The sequence below is a fragment of the Balaenoptera physalus genome, assembly GCF_965194825.1.
Source record: "Balaenoptera physalus genome assembly, chromosome: 7".
In the NCBI taxonomy this organism is placed as follows: domain Eukaryota; kingdom Metazoa; phylum Chordata; class Mammalia; order Artiodactyla; family Balaenopteridae; genus Balaenoptera; species Balaenoptera physalus.
This window is the reverse complement of record NC_138886.1, coordinates 108401059-108421960: the sequence shown is the minus strand read 5'-3', so window position 1 is coordinate 108421960 and position 20902 is coordinate 108401059. Positions and strand designations below refer to the sequence as shown.

Here is a 20902-nt window from a genome sequence, read left to right as displayed (position 1 = left end):
CCTCCCCTCCCCTCCTTCCCCTCCCCTCCCCTCCCTCCCTTCCCCTCCCCCTCCCTTCCCTTCCATCCCTCCCTTCCCCTCCCCCTCCCTTCCCTTCCATCCCTCCGTTCCCCTCGCCCTCCCTTCCCTTTTTTATGCCTCTGTTTAAATTCTAAAACATGCTCATTGCATCTATTCTTCCCATTGATTTTTACAGAAAAGTAGCTTTCCCATCCTCCCTTGCATTCAGCACCCCTTCTTGGCTGCTGTGAGCAATTTGCCAAATTCCTTCCCGGCACTTTCTTCCACAGCAACATACAGGGCTTACAGGGTAAACCACCAGTAATCATACAGCTGACCCCAGAGGCTCTGTCTTTAGTTTAGGAGGAAAGGGTGTGAAGCTTTTATTTTGATTTCCATTTTGAGATCGAAACAGGTAAGGTGTGCATCCTGGAAAAACTATTTAATGGCTGCCCTGAGCTAGGAGGCGGAAGTGTTAACGTAGCTTGTCTTTTTACCTATACAACAACCATCCAAACCCACAAAAATCTCAGAGGAAACAGACCTCAGACCACAAGAAGACCTTGAGAACAAGTCTGACGCACTATGTCACAGCTGCTCAGGTTAAGAGTAAAAGACAAACACTGTATGATATTACCTATATGTGGAATCTGAAAAATACAACAAACTAGTGAATAAAACAAAAAAGAACCAGACTCACGCATATAGAGAACAACCTGGTGGTTACCAGTGGGGAGAGGGAAGCAGGGGGGGGACAATATAGGGATAAGGGGAAAAGAAGGGTTGTTATGGGATTATATGAAATCACGTGTGTGAAACGTTTGAAAATTGTAAAGTACTAGAGAATTTAAAGAATCTTTAAAAAAAAAAATAAAAGAGTAACGGTGCAGCTTTAGGGTGTGTTCGTCCTGGCAAGCAAAGAGCAGTGTTTGTTTGGTTGACTCTTATCAGGAAAATGAGAGCGTGAAGATCAAGTTAGACTGTTTTGCAGTCTGGAGGGGGGCGGGGAGGGCGGGAAGCAGGAGAGGGAAATCCCTGCTCATGATTCATCTCTGGGCAGAGCAGGGTCAGTAGAGTCTACACAGGACTCAACTTAACATACTTCCACATCTCCTCCTTCCTTCTCATTTCCTCCTTTTTTTTTTTTTGCCATGCCGGGAGCATGTGGGATCTTAGTTTCCTGACCAGGTATGGAACCCTTGACCCCTGCAGTGGAAGCGGGGAGTCATAACCACCTGCCTGCCAGGGAAGTCCCCTCGTTTCCTTCTCTCTTTTGTCCCATGCTGCTGCTCCAGTGCAACCCTCCTGTCTCCCTCCTCTGTCTCTGTCTCTGTCTCTCTCTCTCTCTCACACACACACACACACACACACACACACACACACACACACACACCCCGCCCCCACAGACACACAAGTCTGTGGGTCGGCAAAGCCTCAGATCTCCACCGCCCCCGGGTCCCTCAAACAGGGTGCAGTGGGGACTACACACTAGGAAGCCTCCTCCTCGCCCACCCCCTCCCCCATTACTTTGACTTCGTTCTTGTCTGTGATCCTGTCCGTGTGGACTTTTAACTCCATGTCCACCAGTGTCCCTGCCACCAGTAGCATTGTCACCTCTGTCTTGCAGCCCCTCCAGGCTCTTTTCACCTTGGTGACCTTGGTGGTGTTTATGGGGGTGCGGGGGGTCTTTGTGTCTCTGCCTCAGCTCCCTGTGGCCGGAACTGTCCCTGCACAGGGCTGCTCAGCAAGCTCCAGACGTGCCTCCCCTGAACGCACATGGGTTCTAAGATGCCTGCAATAACGCTAGTATGATGTCCTTGTCCTGTTCTAGGGGGTATTTATGTGGGTGGTGGGAAATATGACTGGCAGGTTGGGAACAGAACAGAGGTAATTGAATGTCCTGTTGAGGGATTGCCCAGGTCCAAAGGCACCATGGAGTCAATTTCAAGTTTTCACTTGATGTTACCAAAGATTTTTAAAAAGGCACCATTTGTAGTGTTAAAAGTGTCAATTCATCAGGAAGACATCTTAATCATAAATATTATGTGCCTAATAGTAGAGCTTTAAAATACCAATACATAAAGCAAAAACTGATGAAATTAAAGGACTATCATATCACCCTTTAATGCAGATGAAAAACGGTAGTGACACTATCAACCACCATGGGAATTTCCCCACAGTCCAGTGGTTAGGACTCTGTGCTTTCACTGCGGAGGGCACCTGTTCACTCCCTGGTTGCGGAACTAAGATGCCGGAAGCCCTGCGGCACGACCAAATTAAAAACAAACTTAAAAAAAACCGAACCAAAAAAAAAAAACCTATCAACCACCTTGACTTAATTGACATCCAGAGAGCACAGTGCAACATCTAATGAAGTCTCATTCTTTTTTGACGAACGAGGTACTTTCATCAACATAGACCACGTTCTGGACAATTTTTAAAAGTCTAAATAAGTTTAAAAGCAATGAAATCATATAGAGTTTAAAAGCAATGAAATCATATAGACTCTGTTTTCTGACTTAAATGAAATTACATTACTAGTCAAGAATGATCTCTAGAAAAAAAAACTCCAAAATCTGAATTTAAAGCAACATACCTCCAAAGCATTCATGGTCTTAGATGAAATCAATAGAGAATTTTTTAAAATTTCAAAATAAATAATAATGAATATATACCACATGGAAATTTGTGGAAGGCTGCTAAAGCAGTGCTTAGAGTAAACTGTGTAGTTTGCAATTAAAGACCTTCCTTCTATTAAAAGAATAGGGGGTTGGGAGAAATGGGGAGTAAAATTTCAAAAAATAAAAAATAAAATAAAATCAGTGACCGGAAGATCCACACTAATCACCATAAAATAAGTGCAAATTAAACTCAAAAGAGTAAGAAGGAAATAATAATAATATGAGTAGAAATCAATGAAATAGAATACAAACAGTTAAAGGAATTGACAAACCAAGCATTGATTCTTTGAAATAATCAACAAAATGAATAAAATAAAATCAATAAACCAAATTTTAAAAGAAAAAAATGCAAAAAAAAAAGAAAACCAATATCAAGAATTAATGATGGGGTATTATTACAAACTCTGCAGCCATGAAAACGATAATAAGGGGATCTTATGAATAATAATAATTTTATGCTGATAAATTTGACAACTTGAATAAAATGGACAAATTCCCTGAAAAATACTACTTAGCAAAACAGATACAAGATGATTGTACTCAGGTCCTGGACATTACTCTAAGTCAGAGGAGGAAGGCATAAAGATCGGAAAGGAAGAAATAACCAACTGTATTCATTTGCAGAAAACAACTGCTAGAACTAAGTGAATCTAGCAGGTCATAGCATGCAAGTCCGGGAACATAGGAGGGAATAGGATTGTGTGAGCAGAAAAAGAGGACACAGCCATTACCTAAACTCAGAGGAGGCCCGGCCTGGAAAAGGAAGGACTAGAGGGACACACATGAGCACAGCTCTCTCTAAGTTCTTGAAAGAATTTTATGTGTCAGAGGGCTGCATTTTGTCTTATTTGGATCCAGCCAGTCAAACTGGGCTCCACATAACTTGTTTTTGGTTCAATCTTCTTCTTTTTAAAATTTAACTTCCTGACTTAAAACACTCTCAAATTACAGAAAATTGCAAAAATCATACTAAACACATTTCCTTGAACCATCTGAGAACAAGTCAATGACAGAATGCACATCACCCCTTAACGCTTCAGTGGGGGTTTCCAACAAACCAGAACATTCTACCCCCATAGTTAAAGGCAGCCTTCAAAATCAGAAAATTAACATCCAGAGGGTACTGTCAGTTAATCCTCAGACCCCATTCATATTTCTCCAGTTGTCTCTATGATATCATTTATTGCACAGAGATCCTATCCTGAATTGCTGTTTCATCTTTTTCTGTGACTCTTTGATATTTAGTGGGAAATTGACAGACTATTTTTGAGGACAGGTTGTCAACTTCCTTTTTATTTTATTTACTTATTTACATGTATGTTAGATGATTTTGTATTTTTCCTACGTGCCTGTTATGGGCTGAATTGTGCTCCCCCACCACCAAATTCATATGTTTAAATCCTAACCAACAGTAGCTCAGAATAAGACTATGTTTGTAGATAGGGTCTTTAATTTATTTAATTTTTTAAATAAAAAATATTATTCAATTTATCTAAACTCAAAACCAAAACCAAACAAAACAGTTCATCCATTTCACCCATCCTCCACTCCCATCTCACCTCTTGCAACCATCAATCTGTTCTCTGTATCTATGAGCTTGTTTTTTTGTTTTGTTTTTTAAAATTTTTTTTAGATTCTGCATATAAGAGAGATCATATGGTATTTTTCTTTGTCTGACTTTTTCACCAAGCATAATGTCCTCAAGGTCCACCCATGTTGTCATGCATGGAGAGATTTAATTTTTTATGGCTGAATAATATTCCACTGTGTTTATATATATACCACAATTTCTTTATACATTCACCCATCAGTGGACACTTCGGCTGTGTCCATATCTTGAGTATTGTAAATAATACTGCAGTGAACATGGGGCGCTTATATCTTTTTTAGTTAGTGTTTTCATTTTCTTTGGATAAATACACAGAGGTGAAATTGCAGAATCATATAGTAGTTATATTTTTAATTCTTTGAGAAATCTTCATACTGTTTTCTATGGTGGTTGCACAAATTTGCATTCCCACCAACAGTGCACAAGGGTCCCCTTTTCTTCACATCCTCCCCAACGCTTATTCTTTTTTTGTCTTTTTGATAATAGCCATTCTAACAGGTGTGAGGCAATATCTCATTGTGGTTTTGATTTGCATTTCCCTGATGATTAATGATGTTGACCATATTTTTATGTACCTGTTGGCTATCTGTATGTCTTCTTTGGATTAGAACTTCTGCTAATTTTTAAATTGGATTGTTTGGGGTTTTTTTTATGTACCTGTTGGCTATCTGTATGTCTTCTTTGGATTAGAACTTCTGCTAATTTTTAAATTGGATTGTTTGGGGGTTTTTTGCTGTTGAGTTGTATGAGCTCCTTATATATTTTGGATATTACCTGTTTATCAGATATATGATTTGCACATGTTTTCTCGCATTCAATATGTTGCCTTTTCATTTTGTTGACAGTTCCCTTTGCTGTGCAGAAGCTTTGTAGTCCCACTTGTTTATGTTTGCTTTTGTTGCTTTTGCTTTTGGTGTCAGATTAAAAAAATCATTGCCAAGATCAGTGTCAAGTTGCTTACTGTCTATGTTTTTTTCTAGGAGTTTTATGGTTTCAGTTCTTATGTTCAACTCTTTAATCCACTTTGGGTTGATTGTGTGTATGGTATAAGATAGTGGTCCAGTTTCATTCTTGTGCATGTGGCTGTCCAGTTTTCCCAACACCATTTACTGAAGAGAATGTCCTTTCCCTATTGTATATTCTTGGCTCTCTTGGCATAAATTAATTGACCATATATGCATGGGTTTATTTTGGGGCTTTCTATTCTATTCCACTGATTTATGTGTCTGTTTTTATGCCAATACCATACTGTTTAATTGAAATAGCTTTATAATATAGTTTGAAATCAGGAAGCAAGAGGCTTCCAGCTTTGCTTTCCTTTCTTAAGATTACTTTGGCTATTCAGGGTCTTTTGTGGTTTGGTACAAATTTTAATTCTTTGCTCTATTTCTGTGAAAAATGGCATTGAAATTTTGATAGGGATTGCATTGAATCTGTAGATTGTTTTAGGTATATGAACATTTTAACAGTATTGATTCTTTAAATCCATGGGCATGGACTATCTTTCCATTTATTTGTGTCTTCTTCAATGTAGTTTTCAATATACAGGCCTTTGACCTCCTTGGTTAAATGTATTCATAGGAATTTTCTTTTTTAGATGCAATTGTAAATTAGATTGTTTTCTTAGTTTCTCTTTCTGCTGGTTTGTTATTAGTGTAAAGAAATGCAACCAGATGTTTTCATATTGATTTTGTATCCTGTAACTTTACTGAATTCATTTATTAGTTCTAAGAGTTTTTTTGATGGCATTTTTAGCATTTTCCATACATAATATCATGTCATCTGTGACATGTGACAATTTTACTTACTCCTTTCCAATTTGGATGTCTTTTATTTCTTTTTCTTACCTAAACACTCTGGCTGGGACTTCCAATACTATGTTAAATAAAAGTGACAAGAGTGAGTGTCCTTATCTTGTTCCTGATCTTAGAAGAGGTAATTTTAGCTTTCCACCATTGAATATGATGTTTGCTGTGGACTTGTCAGATATGGCCTTTATTATGTTGAGGTCTATTCCCTCTATATCTGCTTTGTTGAGAGTTTTATCATAAATCGATGTTGAATTTTGTCATATGCTTTTTCTGCATCTATTGAGATGATCATATGATTTTTATTCTTCATTTTGTTAATGTGGTGTATCACATTGACTGATTTGTGGATTTTGAACCATAGTTTGCATCCTTAGAATAAATCCCACTTGATCATGTTGTATGGTCCTTTTAATGTATTGTTGAATTCAGTTTTCTAATATTTTGTTGAAGATTTTTGCATCTATGTTCATCAAGTATATTAGCCTGTAATTTTCTCTGTGTGTGTGTGGCTGGCTTCCAGTCATCCTGAATCTAGGCACTGAGATCTTCTCCTCTGGGATAGGACATGTCTTGGCACATGCTCAACTACTGGGAACACTTAAAAAATATAATAGGCTGCTTCAGCAATCCCAGAAGTTTGAGAGATGACTAAGAGCTGGGGTAGGGCTGAACGAAAAATTCATTTCCTACACAAGGCTACTCCTTCAAGACTGGGAGAGAGATGGTTGTTTCATCTACTGTATAGAAACAAACACAGAGAGTCAAGCGAAATGAAGAAACAAAGAAATCTGTTCCAAATGACAAAATAAGATAAAACCTTAGGAAAAACCCTTAATGAAATGGAGATAAGTAAGTTCCTTGATAAAGAGTTCAAAGTAATGGTCACAAAGAAGCTTGCCGAACTGGGGAGAATGAATGAACACAGTGAGAACTTCAACAAAGAGATGGAAAATATAAGAAATATAAAACATTGGGATACTTTTTTTTTTTTAAATACTGTCTTTGAAATTCAGAGTGTATTTTTCACTTGCAACACACCTTGATTCAGAGAAGCTATTTGAAGTGCTCCATCCCCACATGGGCCTAATGATTACTGTATTGGACAGCACCACCTGGGTCTCTAGAACTGAGAGAAGAAAGTCCTAATCCCTGTCCTCAATGAGCTGCCAGTCAATGGAAGACACAAAGAGGCACAGAAATAATACAATAAGGAGGGAAAAGCCTTCAGATAAAGCTCATGCCATCTGCCCCGGCAAAAAAACAATAGGAAAAATTTTAAGCTGCAAAGAGTCAAATGGTGACCCAAAGAAAGGGGGTTCTATGCTCTGGAATGCAAAGGTATTCTCCAGGAACTGAGCTGAAGACTTGCAGGAGCTGTCACGACCTGGGAGCCCATGTCCCAAGGCTTGACCTTCACCTCCAGGCTTTCCTCCTTCAGGTGACCTCACTCTTCCCTGCAGGATCTCTCTGTCTTTCTCATCTAATTCATATTTATCAATAACGAAAGATACTCTAAAAAACCAACTTTCAAAACCTTTCCTTAATAATGTGTTATGATGATGACACTTCCTATCAATGATAAAAAAGTGACTATTCAATAATGGTGATGGAGCAACTAGGATGACTTCTAAAAAATAATAGTGTCTTCCTTATGCTCTTCTTATATTAGAAAATTAAGACTAGATGGACCAATGAATTAATTGTAATATATGAAACAAAAAAGTACTGCAAAAATATGAGAAAAAAATTCTTACAAGTTTGGAGAGGGGAAGGACTTCTTCAGTATGACAAGAAACTATAAAACTTGCCTAAAGTCAGCTATATAAAAATTAAGAAGAAAGCTGCATGGAAGAAATCATGACAAAGATAAAAATAAACTAGAAAAAAATACTCAGAATACAAAGCACACTTAGAAGTGTAATTTCCTTAATCTATAAGAATTCATAATGGGGACTTCCCTGGTGGTCCAGTGGTTAAAACTCCAAGCTTCTACTGCGAGGGGCACAGGTTCGATCCCTTGTCAGGGAACTAAGATCCCACACACTGCACAGTGTGGCAAAAAAAAAAAAAAAAAAAAAAAGTTCATAATGAACTGGAAAGAAGATCAACAAGGAAATAGTAGACTTGAACAATACTATAAAGCAACTAGACCTAGCAGACATCTATAGAGTACTTCAGTCAACCAAAACAAAATATACATTCTTTTCAAGTGCACATGGAACATTCTCCAGAATAGACCATATGTGAGCTTGTAGAACAAATATCAATAAATTTAAAAGGAGAGAAATAATAGAAAGTATACCCTCCCACCACAATGGAATGAAATTAGAAATCAATAACAGGAAGAAATTGGGGAAGTTCACAGCTATGTAAAAATTAAACCACACTCCCAAATAACCAGTTAGTCGAAGGAGACATCAGAAAGGAAATTGGAAAATATTTTGAGATGAATGAGGTTGAAGATACAGCATACCAAAACTTATGGGACATAGCTAAAGTAGCTGAAAACAGAAAGAAATTTAGAGCTGTAAATGACTACTTTAAAGGAAGAAGAAAGATCTCAAATCAATAACCTAATATTGTACTGTAAGACACTGAAAAATGAAGAACAAACTAAAGGTAAAGTAAGCAGAGGAAGGAAATAATACAGATTAGAGCAGCAAGTAATGAAATTGAAAGTAGAAAAATAACAGAGTGTGTGCTGACGAGTGTGTGATGGGCCTTGTGGTGCCCTAGCCCTTCTGCTTGCCCATGACTGTGGTAGAAACAGGGAAAGGCCGATGCTGGTCTGGTCTCCTGTGCCGTGGGGAAGTGGTGAAGGAGGGAGATCAGGGTCATGGAGGGGAAGGGAACCCGCCCACTGCTATGGTAGACTGGCAGCTCTGCGAGATGTTATGCTACTTATTATCTGTCTTGTTTTCACTAGCTATATTCCTAAAACCTAAAACAGGCAGGCACAGAGTGGGTACTCCCATGTTTGTTGAATGATTAAATAAAGGCTGCATAGTATTCCACTGTGTGGTTGTTATATAATTTAGTAATAATCCTCATAACACTAAGAATTTTTTATTTTTTTCAAAATTATTATTTCATTGAATATATTTGAAAATAAATCCATATATATTTTTCTGATCATGTTAGTAGGGTGGCTTTCTAGAGGAAAAGAATCTGGGTCAACCTGCAAAAGTACATTTTTACTGTAGACCTGCATACACACACTCAAGTGGGCACATGTGCATCTGGTTTTGGTTCATATAGTTCAGTAGTTTTGATCTCATGCTGTGGGCCTTTTTTCATTTTTGGTAACTATGAAAAAATTAATTGGTTTAAACTTGCATATCTTTATTTTCATTATTTTTGTTTATGATTTTGGTCTTTTCTACTTAGAGTCTTTCTAAGAAGACAAGCTGTCATGCCTGTGCATTTTCTCACATACAGACAATAAGTTCCTAATTTTTTGTTATCCTTTTATTTAGTCTAATATTTTAGTGTACAGAAATTTTCATTTTTAACTAGTGAAATTTGTAGATACATACACTTTTTAATTGCTTATAAGCTTAGAAAGACCCCATAAGAGATGAAGTTCTCTAATCTCTTAGAGAATTTTTATTTTTTTTAGCATGTAGCTATAACCTAAATGGAATTTATTTTGTGATTGATATGATGTGTTCCCTGAATTGTTCTGAGTCACTTTCTGGTTCTTCCAGCCCCATTCAACAATGGATTCTCCTATATCTCTCTGCTTTTGATCTGTCCTTGATCACAGTTCAAATGTTTTTACAGACATTGGTCTCTTTCTGCCTAGACAGTTCCTTTTTTCTCTTTTCTTGCTCAATACATATTTTAACTTAATAAAGTGAATGTAAAAAAAAAAAAAAGAAAGAAAACAAACATTTAAAAGGTCAGTTATCCCTCCATCCTGATTAACTACTTTGATATTTTTAAAAAGAGGTCAATACACGTTCAAAGGGAGAAAATTTAAATAGTACAGAAAGGTTCTCAGACAATAGTGAGACCTCTTTCACTCTTTTCCCAGCCCCCTGGCTCTTTTTATTTCAAGTAACTAGGAGAGGGAATTTCTTGTGATTGTTTGCCAGAATCTTTATGTATATGCCATGTATATATGCATATGCATATGTATAGCTGTATATTTTTTACATGCAAGACATTATATTATGTAATACACTCTTCCCAATGAAATTTTCTAATATATTTTAGTATGTAACAGAGCAAATACCTTTTCCTTACTTTTTTAAAACTTATAATTTTACCCAGGCAGAATTTAGAATTGTTTCACAAGATTTCCTCCATCTCCCCCCCCAAAAAATCATTGAAGTTTTTATTAAATTTATCTTAAAATTAAAAAAATAATCTAGTAAGAATTGAGATATTGTCAATATTCAACATATTTCTTATGAAGATAGAATTTCAAGTCAAGTACAGTCGTCCCTCGGTACCTGCAGGAAATTGGTTCCAGGAGTTCCCACATATGCCAAAATCTGCAGATGCTCAAGTCCCTGATATAAAATGGCATGGTAAAGGCAGCCCTCCATATCCACGGGTTTTGCATCTGTGGATTCAACCAACTACAGATAGAAATTTCAAAATGTGCAAATATGGAGAGCTGACTGTATATTTTTTGAAAAAATCCACATATAAGTGGATTCACAAAGTTGAAATCTGTGTTGTTCAAGGTTCAACTGTATTTTATTATAACCCAATTAAGATTTATGCTTTTCTTCACATAAATTATTACATTTTCTTGTCAAGGCTGTTTTCTTTGTATTTTAAGCATTTTGTAAGTTGGACCCTCTTGTAATAAATTTTCTGATTCATTTTTAAACTCTACAATCATATCTAAAATAATGACTGTTTTACCTGCTCCATCCAAGAATCTGCCTCATTTTTTTTTCACAACATGCTTCATAGGCTAGAGTTTTCAGAATAATGTTCAACTATCCTTAGAGAAGGCAGGTGTTTTCATATTCATTGGACTCTCTTGGAGAGGCCCTTAGTATTTAACCATTAAAAACAAGGTTGGGGATAAAAGGTCATACTGTATAGCACAGAGAACTATGTTCAATATCCTATGATAAACCATAATGGAAAAGAATATTTTTAAAAAATTATATATATATGAATAACTGAATCACTTTGCTGTACAGCAGAAATTAACACAACATTGTAAATCAACTGTACTTCAGTAAAAATTAAATTAAATTAATTTTTTTAGAAAAGAATGGGGTTGGGTCTTGGTTTCATGTAGAAATTCTTATCATTTTGGATGCAGCCTCCGATTTTGAGATGGTTTCAAAAAATCAAAATTGGTGCTTAATTTTACCAAATATCTTTCCACCTTCCATGGAGACTATCAGATGCTTTCATTCCCTTATTTAGACTATTGATATGGTACATTATTACTGATCAAAGCACCTTTGCATTTGTGGAATAACCTTTACTTCTATTTTCCAAAGTGCCCTCATATATATTCTTCATTTGAGTCACATATAGCCTGGGAGGGAGTGCCTATCTCCTGATGGGGTGGGTGGGAAAGGACTAGAAGGGGCAGAAGGGAGCTGTGTGGGGTGCTGGGAATGTTCGGTGTCTTGATTGGGTGATAGCTACTTAGCTGCATACAGCTGTCAAAGCTGGAGCAGACACTTAAGAAATGAGGATTACTGCAGGGAATGTGTCCATAAAAATAGAATATATCAAAAGGAACCAAAATGAAATTGTAGGGCTGAAAAGTCAAATAGCTGAAGTGACAAATCCACACTAGAGGTGTTTAACCGCACACTTGACAGGTAGAAGAAAGGATCAGTGAACTTGAAGATAGGACAAGAGAACACATAGATAGCCCCTGCATGTGCATGGGAGTGGAAGAATTGATTTAGGAAATCACAGTGTCCCTGGTTTATCCCTTCTCCTTGAAAGGGAAGCAGTTGATTATCCCTTTGAAGAGTTTGTCGATAATATCAAACAATACAAGAAAGGCCATTAGCTACAAAATATTTACATATTTATGAATCCATGACCAAAATATGTAATTATAAATAAAAAGAAGTGTGTGTGTGTATTTTTCTCCCCCATCCTCCTCTTCTCTTCTGGAGCAGTGCTGAGTGACCCGGGTGCAGGGGTGTGTTTTCTTGCTGTGTGACCGGCTCCTTCCTTCTACCCTTTATGTCTCAGGCTCACCCTACATGGGTGTCTCCTGCTCTGACTCTGGATTTCCAGGCGCCAGGTTCCTGGGGGACTGGAATCCAGCCCCTCCTCCCTCCCTCTCCTCCCTGCCCTTCCCCTGGGAGAGGGACCCCAGCCTGGCCCGGCTTCCCCACAGCCTCCCCAGGTGATGTCTCTGGGCCACACCTGGCCCTGCTGGGCTCCCTTGAGGTGGAGACCGGCTCTGACAGAGCTGCTGGGAAGTGGGGGTGGGGCCCTGCTTGCTGGAGTCATTCTGTGACCCCTCATCTGGGGGCCTCCTGCAGCTCCTGGGCCACCTTCCCTTTCTGTCCCCACTGGCCTTTCTGCATCCTCATCAGTGGGCCCAGTGACTCAGCCCTGCAACCTCACAGAGACCCATTTCTTCTCCCCTGGACTTTAGGCCCTAGCTCTCCTTCTCACTTAGAGTTTCTGGAAGGCTCCATGGTTCCACCTCTGTCCCCTTCCCAGAACCAAGGTGCTGAGTACAGAGCTGCCTCCCCCACCCCCAGAGGCTGCCCTTCTGCCCCTGCCCATTGATACTTCAGTCTCACCCTGAAGCCACGGAAACCACAACCTGCTGTTTTAATCTTCCGTAGTCCTCGAGTACCATCTCTCCTCTCCTCCACAGTCTGCTCCTGCTCAATTATCCCCCTTTCTCCTTCCCTTTTGCTCCAAACCAGTACTAGGTGTCCTCTTACTACAGGGCATTCCCATTCTCCAGCCCGGTACCTTTTCTCCTGCATTTCACCTTTGCCCCAACTTCCCCACCCCAACGCAGACAATAAACCTTCTGTGGGGTCACCTCTGAAGGTGAGGAAGATAACCTGCATTCCCAAGATGGCAAGTGTCCATTGTTATGTTGGAGCCCTGCAACCATCCCCTCCCTGAAAGCTCAATCACCAGCATCCTGATAGCCAAGAACTTGTGAATATATTTGAAAATATATCTTCAGTTAGATTCTTGATCATGTTCTTAAGGTAACTTCCTAGAAGAAGTGGAATATTGAGTTAAGCTAGAGAGGTATTTTTTCCTCTACACACACACACACACACACATACACACACATGCACATATGCGTGCACACATACACACACATACACACGTGCACTATTTTGGTTCCTACCAACAGCTCATTCATTTTGGTCTGGAGATTTTGGGAGAGCTATGGTCAGGGTTCCTCACAATTGATTCCGTGCACTCGTTTAGCCCCATGGTGGAGAAAGGTCAGGCGCAGGACTGGGGTTGAGAAGGCAGAGGGTCATGCTGGGACTGGGACAGTGGCATGTCTGCACAGAGCTCTTCAGGGCCCTGCAGGTGGATGAGGACAGACCCTGGCAAAGTATTCACACCTTGAGAGGGATCAGGGCATCCTTAGGGAGGGAATGTCCTCACCACAGGGAGGGAAGATCCCTGGAAGGGAAGTGGCCCAGTAAAGCTCACCTCCATCTTGTATGCCCTGGTCTGCAGCAGCAAGCAGGGACCTGCATCTCCTGGCTCCTGAGGTTTCCCTGGGGAAATCCCTTCCTGCATCCACTGCTGTCTTGTGAGTTGTTCAGTCATTACTACCATTATGGTTATTCCAACTTCCCTTATTCAAAGAAAAGAAGTGTACTGAAATTAGTGTATCAATTTAAAAGAGAAAAATATTCAATTATATACCTGATCATTAACTTTACACTTAACATCTTCCATCTATATCTGCTTACTTTTCTCTGTCATATGGGTCCAAGTCCTAATCTACCTTACTGCCATTTAGAATGTAGAATATTGCAGTAGTGCCAACAGGTGGGATCTTTAACAATATCCAAAGGTATGTTTAAGGGAGAACATGCAGGATTCTTATTTCATTTTAAAAGTCAGGCACAATATATATCCAATATCAGTGTACATTAGGAAAACAACCAGCTCATCAAACTTGTGCTTTACAGTTTGGAACCCTTTCTATTCTCATACCTTGTCTTGTACATGTTTTAATGATCCATTACTAGGTTACTTTTACGTTAAATTTTCTTCTGATTTTAAAATAATCCATGAGGCAGACACACGCTGAGATGACCACCAATGAGTCCAGCCCTGTGTAATCCCACCTGTGGGTATGGACAGAATCTGTGACTTGCTTCTCACCAAGAAAATGCCAAGGTGATGGGATGTCACCCCCTGATTGGGTTACATTATGTGGACAAAGGGATAGGATGCCACTCTTTGTTTCTATTAGTTGCATCCTCTGTCCACTAAATGTCCAACCAGACTCCTTCTCTCTCCACATACTCCCTGTGTCACGCAGGCACTAGGGGGCCTAGTGATGGTGACACTCAGCATACACAGGAACGTCATGAGATTTCCTCCGAGGCCAAAGCACTCAGCAGTGCTCTTACAGCACCCACAAGGGCTGTTCAGACCCTGACCACCAGGCAGGCCCAAAAGGGCTAGAGGTAAGGGTCGGTGGGTGAACTCATGCCCACTGGCTCCAGTGAGGTGGTCTCTACAATTGCGTGGTTCTGATTCTTCTAGCTGGCCAATAATCCAGGCAGAAGAAGTTCTCGAGGATCCTAGGTCACCTTCCTCATGGAGAACCTAAAACCCCTTCAACACTCACCATGCATTTAATTTTCTCCTTCTCTCTTTTGGGAATATAAGATGAACAGGAATGTTGTTAGCAGCAGTTCTCAAATAAGTCTCATCAAAATTTGTGTGTACATATTGTAGAAAATAAATGTCCCATTATTGCAATAATCAGATAATACATAAATGTTCCTATAAGAAATCTCTCTCCAGCATTGTCCTGGTTGGCTCTTGACTGCAGCTAAGGACAGGGAGGAATGTGTCCATGAAAAGATGCCCAAAAGAGGTGATGGGGTGACAGATGAGGTCACCCATCCGAGTCACGTCTTCCCCGGGAGAAAGAGTAATGAGCATCACAACTACTGCCCTCCTGGAAAGCAGATTCACTCTTATGGCTTCCTCTCTGTGTCCTTCCCCAAAAGGGGAGGGTTCCACGTATGACTGGGCTTTTGAAAGCATAGTTCCCTCACAAGAGAGGTCTGAGAGCAGCTGAGTGGTATTTGAATGTTGTGTAATGTTTTTCAACTGTAACTAAAGGGCAGTAGTTACCCTTTGCTGATCTAGAGGTGTCTTCCTTATCTGGAAGTTCTCTGCATGGCATAATTCACAAGAATCTGAAAACTTTTCCTCTAAGATCAGGAATATGACAAGGATGCCCACTCTCACAGCTTTTATCCATATAGTACCACAAGTCCTAGCCAGAGGAATTAGGCAAGAAAAAGAGATAAAAGTCATCCAAATAGGAAAGAAAGGGAGACGCAAGAGGGAGGAGATATGGGGATATATGTATATGTATAGCTGATACACTTTGTTATAAAGCAGAAAATAACACATCATTGTAAAGCAATTATACTCCAATAAAGATGTTAAAAAAAATAGGAAAGAAAGTAGTAAAACTGTCACTATTCTCAGAGAACATGATATTATATATAGAAAACTCTCAAGACTCCATCAAAAACTCTTAGAACTAATAAATGAATTCAATAAAGTTATCTTTATTGATAGAAATATCTATTGTATTTCTTTACACTAATAATAAACCCTCAGAAAGAGAAATTAAGGAAATAATGTCATTTACAATTGCATCAAACAGAATAAGATTCCTAGGAATAAATTTAACAAAGGAAGCGAAAGATCTGTATATTGAAAACTACAAGACATTGAAGAAGACACAAATAAATGGAAAAATAGTAAATGTTCATGGAATTGATGAATCAATATTGTTAAAATGTTCATATACCCAAAACCATCTACAGATTCAATGCAATCCCTATCAAAATTTCAATCGCATTTTCACAGAAATAGAAAAAAATGATCTTGACACTTGAGGTAAGGAAGATGGCGGAGTAGAAGGACATGCTTTCACTCCCTCTTTCAAGAACACCGAAATCACAACTAACTGCTGAACAATCATCGACAGGAAGACACTGTATCTCACCAAAAAAGATACCCCACATGCAAAGGCAAAGGAGAAGCCACAATGAGATGGTAGGAGGGGTGCTATCATAATAAAATCAAATCCCATAACTGCTGGGTGGGTGACTCACAAACTGGAGAACACTTATACCACAGAAGTCCACCCACTGGAGTGAAGGTTCTGAGCCACACATCAGGCTTCCCAACCTGGGGGTCTGGCAACAGGAGGAGGAATTCCTAGAGAATCAGACTTTGAAGGCTAGCGGGATTTGATTGCAGGACTTCGGCAGGACTGAGGGAAACAGAGACTCCACTCCTGGAGGGCACACACAAAGTAGTGTGCACATCGGGGCCCAGGGGAAGGAGCAGTGACGCCATAGGAGACTGAACCAGACCTACCTGCTAGTGTTGGAGGATCTTCTGCAGAGGTGGGGGGCAGCTGTGGCTCACCAAGGGACAAGGACACTGGCAGAAGAAGTTCTGGGAAGTACTCCTTGGTGTGAGCCCTCCCAGAGTCTGCCATTGGCCCCACCAAAGAGCCCAGGTAGGCTCCAGTGTTGGGTCACCTCAGGCCAAACAACCAACAGGGAGGGAACCCAGCCCCAACCATCAGCGGACAAGCGGATTAAAGTTTTACTGAGCTCTGCCCACCAGAGCAACAGCCAGCTCTACCCACCACCAGTCCCTCCCATCAGGAAACTTGCACAAGCCTCTTAGATAGACTCATCCACCAGAGGGCAGACAGCAGAAACAAGAAGAACTACAATCCTGCAGCCTATGGAACGAAAACCACATTCACAGGAAGATAGACAAGATGAAAAGGCAGAAGGCTATGTACCAGATGAAGGAACAAGATACAACCCCAGAAAAACATCTAAAGGAAATGGAGATAGGCAACCTTCCAGAAAAAGAATTCAGATTAATGATAGTGAAGATGATCCAGGACCTTGGAAAAAGCATGGAGGCAAAGATCGAGAAGATGCAAGAAATGTTCAACACAGATCTAGAAGAATTAAAGAACAAACAAACAGAAATGAACAATACAATAACTGAAATGAAAAATACACTAGAAGGAATCAATAGCAGAATAACTGAGGCAGAAGAACGGATAAGTGACCTGGAAGACACAATGGTGGAATTCACTACTGCGGAACAGAATAAAGAAAAAAGAATGAAAAGGAATGAAGGCAGCCTAAGAGACCTCTGGGACAACATTAAACACAACAACATTCACATTACAGGGGTCCCAGAAGAAGAGAGAAAGGACTCGAGAAAATATTTGAAGAGATTATAGTCAAAAACTCTCCTAACATGGGAAAGGAAATAGCCACCCAAGTCCAGGAAGCACAGCGACTCCCATACAGGATAAACCCAAGGAGAAACACTCTGAGACACATAGTAATCAAACTGACAGAAATTAAAGACAAATAAAAATTATTGAAAGCAGCAAGGGAAAAAAACAAATAACATAAAAGGGAACTCCCATAAAGTTAACAGCTGATTTCTCAGCAGAAACTCTACAAGCCAGAAGAGAGTGGCATGATATATTTAAAGTGATGAAAGGGAAGAACCTACAACCAAGATTACTACCCCACAAGGATCTCATTCAGATTCGATGGAGAAATCAAAAGCTTTACAGACAAGCAAAAGCTAAGAGAATTCAGCACCACCAAACCAGCTCTACATCAAATGCTAAAGGAACTTCCTTAAGTGGGAAACACAAGAGAAGAAAAGGACCTACGAAAACAAAACCAAAACAATTAAGAAAATAGTAATAGGAACATACATATCGATAATTACCTTAAACGTGAATGGATTAAATGCTCCAACCAAAAGACACAGGCTCGCTCAACGGATACAAAAACAAGACCCATCTATATGCTGTCTACAAGAGACCCACTTCAGACCTGGGGACACATACAGACTGATAGTGAGGGGATGGAAAAAGATATTCCATGCAAATGGAAATTTAAAAAAAGCTGGAGTAGCAATACTCATATGAGATAAAATAGACTTTAAAATAAAGAATGTTACAAGAGAAAAGGAAGGACAGTACATAATGATCAAGGGATCAATCCAAGAAGAAGATATAACAATTATAAATATATATGCACCCAACATAGGAGCACCTCAATACATAAGGCAACTGCTAACAGTTATAAAAGAGGAAATCGACAGTAACACAGTAATAGTGGGGGACTATACCACCTCACTTACACCAATGGACAGATCATCCAGACAGAAAATTAATAAGGAAACACAAGCTTTAAATGACACAATAGACCAGAGAGATTTAATTGATATTTATAGGACATTCCATCCAAAAACAGCAGATTACACTTTCTTCTCAAGTGCGCATGGAACATTCTCCAAGATAGATCACATCACGGGTCACAAATCAAGCCTCAGTAAATTTAAAAAATTGAAATCATATCAAGCATCTTCTCTGACCACAATGCTATGAGATTAGAAATGAATTATAGGGGAAAAAACGTAAAAAACAGAAACACATGGAGACTAAACAATACGTTACTAAATAACCAAGAGATCACTGAAGAAATCAAAGAGGAAACCAAAAAATACCTAGAGACAAATGACAATGAAAACACGACGATCCAAAACCTATGGGATGCAGCAAAAGCAGTTTTAAGAGGGAAGTTTATAGCTATACAAGCCTACCTCAAGAAACAAGAAAAATCTCAAATAAACAATCTAACGTTACACCTAAAGGAACTAGAGAAAGAAGAACAAACAAAACCCAAAGTTAGCAGAAGGAAAGAAATCATAAAGATCAGAGCAGAAATAAATGAAATAGAAACAAAGAAAACAATAGCAAGGATCAATAAAACTAAAAGCTGGCTCTTTGAGAAGATAAACAAAGTTGATAAGCCATTAGCCAGACTCATAAAGAAAAAGAGGGAGAGGACTCGAATCAATAAAATTAGAAATGAAAAAGGAGAAGTTACAACAGACACCGCACAAATACAAAGCATCCTAAGAGACTACTACAAGCAACTCTATGCCAATAAAATGGACAACCTGGAAGAAATGGACAAATTCTTAGAAAGGTATAGCCTTCCAAAACTGAACCAGGAAGAAATAGAAAATAGGAACAGACCAATCTCAAGTAATGATATTGAAACTGTGATTAAAAATCTTCCAGCAAACACAAGTCCAGGACCAGATGGCTTCCCAGGTGAATTCTATCAAACATTTAGAGAAGAGCTAACACCCATCCTTCTCAAACTCATCCAAAAAATTGCAGAGGAAGGAACACTCCCAAACTCATTCTATGAGGCCACCATCACCCTGATACCAAAACCAGACAAAGATACTACAAAAAAAGAAAATTACAGACCAATATCACTGATGAATATAGATGCAAAAATCCTCAACAAAATACTAGCAACCAGAATCCAACAACACATTAAAAGGATCATACACCATGATCAAGTGGGATTTATCCCAGGGATGCAAGGATTCTTCAACATATGCAAATCAATCAATATGATACACCATATTAACAAATTGAAGAATAAAAACTATATGATCATCTCAATAGATGTAGAAAAATCTTTTGACAAAATTCATCACCCATTTATGATAAAAACTCTCCAGAAAGTAGGCATAGAGGGAACCTGCTTCAACATAATAAAGGCCATATACGACAAACCCACAGCAAACATCCTTCTCAATGTTGAAAAAGTGAAAGCATTTCCTCTAAGATCAGGAACAAGACAAGGATGTCCACTCTCACCACTATTATTCAACATAGTTTTGGAAGTCCTAGCCACGCAATCAGAGAAGAAAAAGAAATAAAAGGAATACCAATTGGAAAAGAAGAAGTAAAACTGTCACTGTTTGCAGATGACATGATACTACACACAGAGAATCCTAAAGATGCCACCAGAAAACTGCTAGACCTAATGAATTAATTTGGTAAAGTTGCAGGATACAAAATTAATGCACAGAAATCTCTTGCATTCCTATACACTAATGATGAAAAATCTGAAAGAGAAATTAAGAAAACACTCCCATTTACCATCGCAACAAAAAGAATAAAATACCTAGGAATAAACCTACCTAGGGAGACAAAAGACCTGTATGCAGAAAACTATAAGACACTAATGAAAGAAATTAAAGATGATACCAACAGATGGAGAGACATACCATGTTCTTGGATTGGAAGAATCAATATTGTGAAAATGACTGTACTACCCAAAGCAATCTACAGATTCAATGCAATCCCTGTCAAATTACCAATGGCATTTTTTACAGAACTAAAACAAAAAATCTTGAAATTTGTATGGAGACACAAAAGACCCCGAATAGCCAAAGCCGTCTTGAGGGGAAAAAACGGAGCTGGCGGAATCAGACTCCCTGACTTCAGACTATACTACAAAGCTACAGTAATCAAGACAATATGGTACTGGCAGAAAAACAGAAATATAGATCAATGGAACAGGATAGAAAGCCCAGAGATAAACCCACGCACCTGTGGTCAACTAATCTATGACAAAGGAGGCAAGGATATACAATGGAGAAAAGACAGTCTCTTCAATAAGTGATGCTGGGAAAACTGGATAGCTACATGTAAAAGAATGAAATTAGAACACTCCCTA

General features: G+C 39.0%; 1 protein-coding gene across 1 annotated transcript in view; it reads left to right on the top strand.

The window, feature by feature from the left end:
* The window catches only part of TNFRSF10A (TNF receptor superfamily member 10a), a 41130-nt gene that overhangs the window by 759 nt on the left and 19469 nt on the right, over nucleotides 1–20902 (top strand). The gene's annotated exons all lie outside the window — the stretch shown is intronic.